The sequence below is a fragment of the Mauremys reevesii genome, linkage group 6 (assembly GCF_016161935.1).
Source record: "Mauremys reevesii isolate NIE-2019 linkage group 6, ASM1616193v1, whole genome shotgun sequence".
NCBI lineage: Eukaryota > Metazoa > Chordata > Testudines > Geoemydidae > Mauremys > Mauremys reevesii.
In genome coordinates this window covers 102,118,957-102,126,716 of record NC_052628.1, presented here as the reverse complement: position 1 = coordinate 102,126,716, position 7,760 = coordinate 102,118,957, and the positions used below count along the sequence as shown (strand labels likewise).

The 7,760-nt window shown below is 39.4% G+C and overlaps 2 non-coding genes across 2 annotated transcripts; both read right to left on the bottom strand.

Annotated features, from left to right (window-relative positions):
* Positions 1-579: 579 nt before the first annotated feature.
* Positions 580-651, bottom strand: TRNAH-GUG. Its single transcript has one exon. It is a non-coding gene; the product is annotated as a tRNA-His (tRNA).
* Positions 652-4,819: 4,168 nt separating this feature from the next.
* TRNAH-GUG lies at positions 4,820-4,891 on the bottom strand. Its single transcript has one exon. It is a non-coding gene; the product is annotated as a tRNA-His (tRNA).
* Between the last annotated feature and the right edge of the window lie 2,869 nt (positions 4,892-7,760).

Genomic DNA, 7,760 nt, shown 5'->3' with positions numbered 1-7,760 from the left:
ACACACAGACCTGGTGTTTTGCATTTATTGCTGTCAGTTATTGACCTCATAAATGGCTCATTCTTGGAGGTGCTGGAAAGCCTTATGCTAAAGGAATGAATCGCACATAATTTCACGCATCCTTTGCTGCTTTTCCTGTTGTGTCCTTCTGGGATTTTCTTTTGTGGTGGTGGAATTTCCAGAGAGAGAGAGACTGCAGAAAGAAAATCATATCTTCACCGGGAAAAAGAGAAGTATGTTAAAATCCTCCCAGAATGGAGTCAATTAAATACTGCACCAAGGTTACAGGATATAGAAGTTGTTCAAAATGACATAAAAAGAAAGGGATAAGGCAAATATGGTGCACAGAGATTCAATTCCCTCCTCTGGTAATGAGCTAATTGCAGTTGTGTGCAACTGCCTCTTCCTTATATTTTGCTGTGCTTTAGAGAATAACTAGATGCAATTATTTTGGGCTGGCTGAATTACTGCTGACCAAGCATTCCTATGTAGTTAGCCTTGTGTTAAAGGAAAGCCTTTGGAAAGGGAATAGATATTAACAAACAAAACAAACCCACACACACCACACCACCCTCCTCCTGCCGTGACTCGGAGTCGAACCGAGGTTGCTGCGGCCACAACGCAGAGTACTAACCACTATACGATCACGGCAAGCTAGTGTGATTGGCAGGGTATAGAGTGTCCTTTAGCAGAGCTGTGAGAGTACTGCTACCAAGTGAGAATAGGTTGCAATGATTCATGTGACTGTCTGCGCCCCCAGGCAGTGCTAAAAACTGAGGAAAGATTTAAGTTTTGAACAATGGAAACAAGAAAATTCTTATTTCTCCCCACCACTGTGCATAATAAGAAAAACAGAAAAAGGATTTCCTATACCATAATATAGAACTTAAAACAAAAGCTTCCACAGTTCTAAAAACCAGAAACAACACCCTCACCACCACACACACATTCTGTTGAACCAGTAATTTGAAAATAGATATTTTTTTAAGTAGCTAGTGTACATTTCTTTTTCCTGAAACAGTCTCTAAAACACATTTGAAATAGGGTTTGGATTGGAATTCTAGTTTTTAAAACTGGCCTCAGCTATCCCATCATGGAAAGAAGGGGGATTGATATTACACAACAACAAAAATGTAGACATTTTGTTTGAACCCCCACCTCCATTATGATATTGCCCAGTATTGCCAACCGCACACATTCAAAAGTCATGAATCAAGCCCCAAAAAAAACTATGGCAGTGGTTAACAAAAACAAAACAAAAAAACCCCACAACTCCTGAGATTTAAAAAAAAAAACAAAAAACAAATGTGAAGTTCTTTTTATTTGCCTGGTGGTGTTAGAGCATTTAGAGCTCACACTTACAAGCTTTTCTCTGCAACCAAGAGGGAGAGAAATTTATTTGTTTTAAAAAACAGAGATTCTCAGGTTATCATTAATTAATTTATTTATTAGTAGTATTGTGGGAGTCCTGGTAGCTCAGGTCATGGACCAGGACCTAATTGTGCAACGTGCTATACAAACACAGAACAAAAAGAAAGCCCCCGCCCCACAAGAGACAATAGGAGAATATGGACCGAGGGAAACAAACAATGAGAATGTTGGTCAGTATGATAGGCAGCGGTTTTGGCATACCAGCGGCCTAACTTGTCAACTTCTTTGTAGATCTCACAGCAATAGAGAGAGTTCTAAGGAGGACTTTTAGGGAAGGTGACTTTAAATCAAGTAGCATTGTTGGGTTGAGAATTTGCAGTCAGCAAATCACTGTGACAATAATGTTTGAATGCTGATAAAAGCAACAGTTTGCTACTAATATTTTATTAAACGAGGATCTGCACAAATCTCCATTGGGTTATACTGTGTATTTAGAATATTTCCACCTACACTAATTTCTACATGTAAATCAACTGGGCTAAATCCTCTCTTTTGCTTTGGAACACAGAGAACAGATTTTTTTCATTAATTACTGAAACACACACAAGTACCTTTGTAAGAGATATTGTGAAAAGAATGAGACTCAGCTTATGTTTTTGCAGAAGAACAGGATCTCCCTGTATTTACATAAGAAAAATCTTAGGAAGGTAAAAGGGTCAGTGGGCCCATTAACCAGTCCACCTTGTTTTTCTTCTGCCACTTCCCTTCATACATCATTGTCCTCCTCACAGAAGTTCTCTTGAGAATTCATTAGTTTTACTTGTTGTAATGTCTCTTCTGGGTAATCCATTTTACATTTATAGAGCCAGCTCTAAGTGCAGCATGGGCCCATAACAGAGCCAGTTATGGCTGCCTAATTCTCGAGTTGCCACAACTACAGCTCCAACATAAGTTAGAGCAGCATTTAGGCATCTCTAATTTCTGAGAGCTAGTTACAGCCCTTATGTGATCATGCTCCAGCAGAGAATTACCATAGGGGACTGCCAGAATAATACTGCAGACAGCACACAGTGTATTCTCTTTTTGTAACTCATACATTTAGGAAGACTATTTAGCAGTTACATAGTGCTTTCCATCTGGGAAGGCATTTTACAGAGAGGGAAACTGAGGCACAGAAGTGACATGCCAAAGCGCTCTGAGTGAGAAATAGAGGTGTGAGAAAGGTGAAAAATGTATGTCTCTGAAGGGCAGAAGTGCTTTATTGAGGTAGACTGCAGTATTACTTCACATATGGAATTCAGTCAATTAAGGGAATTTGTTCAGTAAATGTAATTTAAATTTACATTTAATATGCAGATGCATTCACAACAGGGTGTCCATAAAAATTAGTATATTTACTACAACGATCACCACACAGTAGCATAGGAGAAAGGGTGATCTCTGCTAACTGTTATAGACTTTAGTTCAGGAATGTATCAGTGTGGCCTAGAGGCTAGAGCACTGGAATAGGACTCAGGAAACTAGCGAGCTGGGTGTCCTGGGCAAACCACTTCACCTCTCTGAACTTCAGTTTTCCAATTGGATAATGATACTCATTTCCTTTGTAAAGCCCTATATAAGAGATAGATATTATTATCATCATTTAGCACATACTCTACTTATGTCCCATTTAGTTCAATGAGACTTAAGCACTGTCTTGAATCAAGGCCATAGTTAACTTTACTCTAAGGCAGGGGTAGGCAACCTATGGCACGGGTGCTGAAGGCGACACACAAGCTGATTTTCAGAGGCACTCACACTGCTTGCGTCCTGGCCACCAGTCCAGGGGGCTGTGCATTTTAATTTAATTTTAAATGAAGCTTCTTAAACATTCTGAAACCTTATTTACTTTACATACAACCATAGTTTAGTTATATATATTATAGACTTATAGAAAAGACCTTCTAAAAACGTTAAAATGTATTACTGGCATGCAAAACCTTAAATTAGAGCAAATAAATGAAGACTCGGCACATCACTTCTGAAAGGTTGCCGACCCCTGCTCCAAGGGCTTGTCTATGCATGGAGTTGTTTCTGATTAACTCCATGTGTGGACACTCTTATTCTGGATTAAAAGTGTCCACACATGGAGTTAATCAGGAACAACTTCATCTGTACAGAAGCACTCACAAAATGCAAGACTCGTGTGACCTTCTCTCCACATCATTGAAAGCGTCAGGGAAATAAGGAATTCGCATGCATAATTGTTTTTCTAATATTGACAAAGGATTTGTGGAGGACTTCAACACCCGTGACCCCACTTTATTTCCCAGATGACATCACAAGCAACAACAGGAGTGGGAGAAGACTCAGGTTAAAGTGCACTGAGACTTGACACATGTAAATAACGTTGTTAAAGAACTCATCTTTATTTCACATTATTTTTCAGAGTGCTGCTCACAATCTCAGGAAACTTAATTCCCAGAACAGCTTGCAACTAAAAAGGGCACAGTATATAAACTCTCTGAAAAAGTTTTTAACTGAAAATTTTCAGGAAGCCTGTATTTCATGTAGGGCTTTGGAAAATACAGGATCATAGAACTCACCCAAAATGTGTGTCTGTCAAGCCCACTGTCTCTCCAGGATATATCCACAGGTAGAAGACAAATATTAAACCAAATACAAATAAGTAATAATAAAAGGTACTTGCTCTTAGTCTTACTTCTGATACACTTAAAAACCAATGACCAGAGCTTCCATAAAATGGCATCTAAATATTCTAACTCCTTAGCAATAAGCCATCATTCATTTAGTTATATGGTATGTAATTCTATTGTTAATGTATATGATTTATTACATGAATTACTGTTGTTTGCTATAGTGTAATTTATAAGATAAAAATGCCCCTTTTAGAGGTCTTCTTTCTAAGAACCAGTGTTCTTATATGAGGCAGTGATGAAGAAAGTAAAATTACACTCAGTGCTTATCACAGAGACAAAGGGTTTCCTGGAATCACTGATGAGGGACAGTTAATTTTGTCTGTCACCCAGGAAAAACCTCCTGGCCCCAACAATTCATGCCTGATTAAGCAAGTTTTTCACATCTCTTGCTGTCATATTTTCAAGTAATTCAGGGTTGTTGCTTTATTATTATACACCCCTGGCAAAGATCAGAAATAAGCAGACTTCATGAGCTTGTTCAGTCCAGACCTAAAGTAGCTGTAATTACTAAAAATTACATGCTCACTACGCCATAATGTGCATCACATTATCCGTAAATACACATTTAAAAACACAACAGCCCACACACTTGCAATAGGCTTATTGAACTAAAACTTACCTGGTGGCTATAGGTAAAATTTACAAGTCATCCTTATAAAAGTTACAAGATTTCTAAGTGCTTGTTCATTGTATTATTGAGTTTCACTAATATTTTAGTTCTGTATTTTAAAAAACATGTTTTCCCTTCCTGCCGTGACTCGGATTCGAACCGAGGTTGCTGCGGCCACAACGCAGAGTACTAACCACTATACGATCACGGCGAGCTATCGGGGAGTTGCATAGTTGGTTTGCTTTTTTCCCTGTTGCAGCGTTGAAATCAAAAGGCACAGCGCCACCTCTCGTCTGCCCTGCTGTTTTCAACTCAGCTAAGCCACAGCTGGCGGAGATATTTTTACAAGCCAGTAATTACACAGGGCAATCTGCTCGCGTCTGCTCCTGCGCCGAATTCTACTTTCTATTCTAATGTATGGCTTATCAACCTGGGGGTCATGAGAACCCAGTGGGCCCGGAGTAAGTTCAGGAAGGTCACAAAAGCCCGCCCACTCTTGGTGGCAATCCCACAACTTTTTTTCCTTTTGTAACATAAGGGGACAGCACATTTATTTAGGCACAGAAACCGCACCCATTTCTTTGCCAACAAGATGCGAAAACACATTTGCTTAACAAAAACCAAGCGCCAGTCATTTCACGATTGCACAGTGACAGGCTTCTGAATGCTCTTGCCAAGGATTTCTCCTCACTGTACCATGCACTGAACTCACGCTCAGATTGCGTTTCCTGTATTTGTAGGAGTTATTCTCTCGGCTAGGCAAGGAGCTGCTAGTCAGACACCAACGCCAAGGTCACACGGGACCGCCCACGCAGTGTCTATCCATGAAAGGCAACGGTCAAGTAGTGCTGAATTACACTCCGGTGCATGCTACTGAGCCAAACGCTGAAAACCACCTGGCTTTTTATCTCGAGATCTGCAGGTCTCGAAATAATGAGCCTAAGCAACGTTCGGATACCCAAAACAAAGCAGGAGAGATTTGCAATACCTTTCTGTGAGATGAAGTCTCTAGCAAAATGAAGTTACATGTAACGTTCTAAGTAATGGGAACACTCTTAAAAAAAGAGCTTCCTACTATCTTAAATCATATTTAAGCCTGACAAACATTACAATGTGTTAGCATAACAATTCCTCTGGGAAGGTTGCACTGGAAATAGCTAAGAGAATATGGGGTTGCTGGCACTGAGGATGGAATGGTGGGGGCCCAATCCATTACAGAGGTGTGTGCCAAAAACTTCACTGGCAATCACAGCCAGAAGAGAAAATCTTAGCATCGTGGGCTCTGTGCAGAGCGCTGAGTAGGGGGCAATGTAGAGCATCCCTATGCTAGGGAGAACTTCCGTTATTATGCCTGGTGAGATTATATACAAATACAACAGGCATGATTTTTAAAAAAACAAACAAGATGAACACAAATGCAGTAGATAGCAAAATGATGAAAATAAAGTATCAGAGGGGTAGCCGTGTTAGCCTGTATCCACAAAAACAACGATCCATCTGAAGTGGGTTTTTTACTCATGAAAGCTTATGCCCAAATAAAACTGTTAGTCTTTAAGGTGCCACCAGACTCCTCATTTTTTTATGAAAATAAAGTTACTATTACTAAAAAGTCTCAAATGTGAAGTTTTGTACATGCCAAATATTACAAACTATTGTCTGCTCAGTGATCTATTAAGGATCATTGATCTTCAACAAAGTCCTGCAAACTTTACTCAGGCATGGAAGACCATGGAAGTTTAGCCCAAGTAATGAGAAAGGAAGCTGTAAGGGTTTAGAATCTAACATGCAAATACGGCTCATCATTCATCACTAATGCAAAATGGTACAACCCTCTTCCCTGTCCCCAAGACCTGCTGAATGAGAGCCTTAAACTTCAGACCTTAAAAGTTTAAACCTTCTAACTGGAGTATTTTAATGTGGACTGAGCACGTTGCTGAGGAGAGCTGGGTTCTGGGATATGATTCAAGCCTAATGAAGTCAACAGCAGTCTTTCCATTGATTTCAGTGGACTTTATAACAGGTCTCTAGTTCTGATTCTACTAGTAACTCACCATGTGACCTTAAGCAGTCATTTAACTTGTGTCTATCTGGCTAATGGGGATAATGATACCCACTCGTCAGTGAAAAGCATTTCAATATCTACAGATGAAAAGTTCTAGATAAATGATAAGTATTATTACTAGTATAGTAAACATAACTCTGCTAGAACTCAGTATGTCTGGAGTTCTGCTCACCATGCCTTCAGGGAGGAAGCCTACACCAACTGAGTACTTATCTTAATAAAAAGAGAATTTATAAGCAGCAGAAAAAAATGGCTTCAGGCTATTTATTAAAAATGTAAATGAAATATTTTTAGCTGTAGTAATAGTAAAAAAAATATTAATTCAAATGGTTTGTAAGGGAAACATTGAAAAATATACTGAAACAATTATGCTTCTACACTGTCTACTCCTATATTCTCTTCCTTCATTCTATATTATTAATCAAGACATTTATATAACAAACAGGAACTCTCTTCCACCACAATTCATCTGCTTCTATAGTATATTCCTCGTTTTAAGGCACAGGGACTAATCATTGTGTCTACTTCTAGCAACAGAAGGATAGAAGACTCATATAGGCCAGAAGTGGCTAGTCAGGAGAGGAGCATAGGCCTTATCTACGATGGAAAATTTACCCACCCCTGACAACAGCATTTAAGTATGGGTTCTGAAATGGTGCTAATCATGATTTGATCTGCTCTGCATTTATAGTTAAATCAGCATTCACCTCTAGTTTATCTGCATGAGCAATAATTTTCTTTTAGTGCAGATAAATGGCATTGTCCCCTCCTAACACACAGAAATCTCTGCAAGACTATACAAGGCAGAGGAGACTCAAACACCATATTGTCTATATTTACACATTGCCATATAGATCCATGGCACTCACTAAACACCAAACTATAAAAGGTGTGTGCCAAATGCTTTAAGGCACAGTCCTGCATTGGGGGCAATGTGGGGCACCCTCCTCCAGTGGGTTTTCTAGCAGCTATTGAACCTTATACAGGCACAATGCCCCCCAAGTTCCAGGAGAAACAT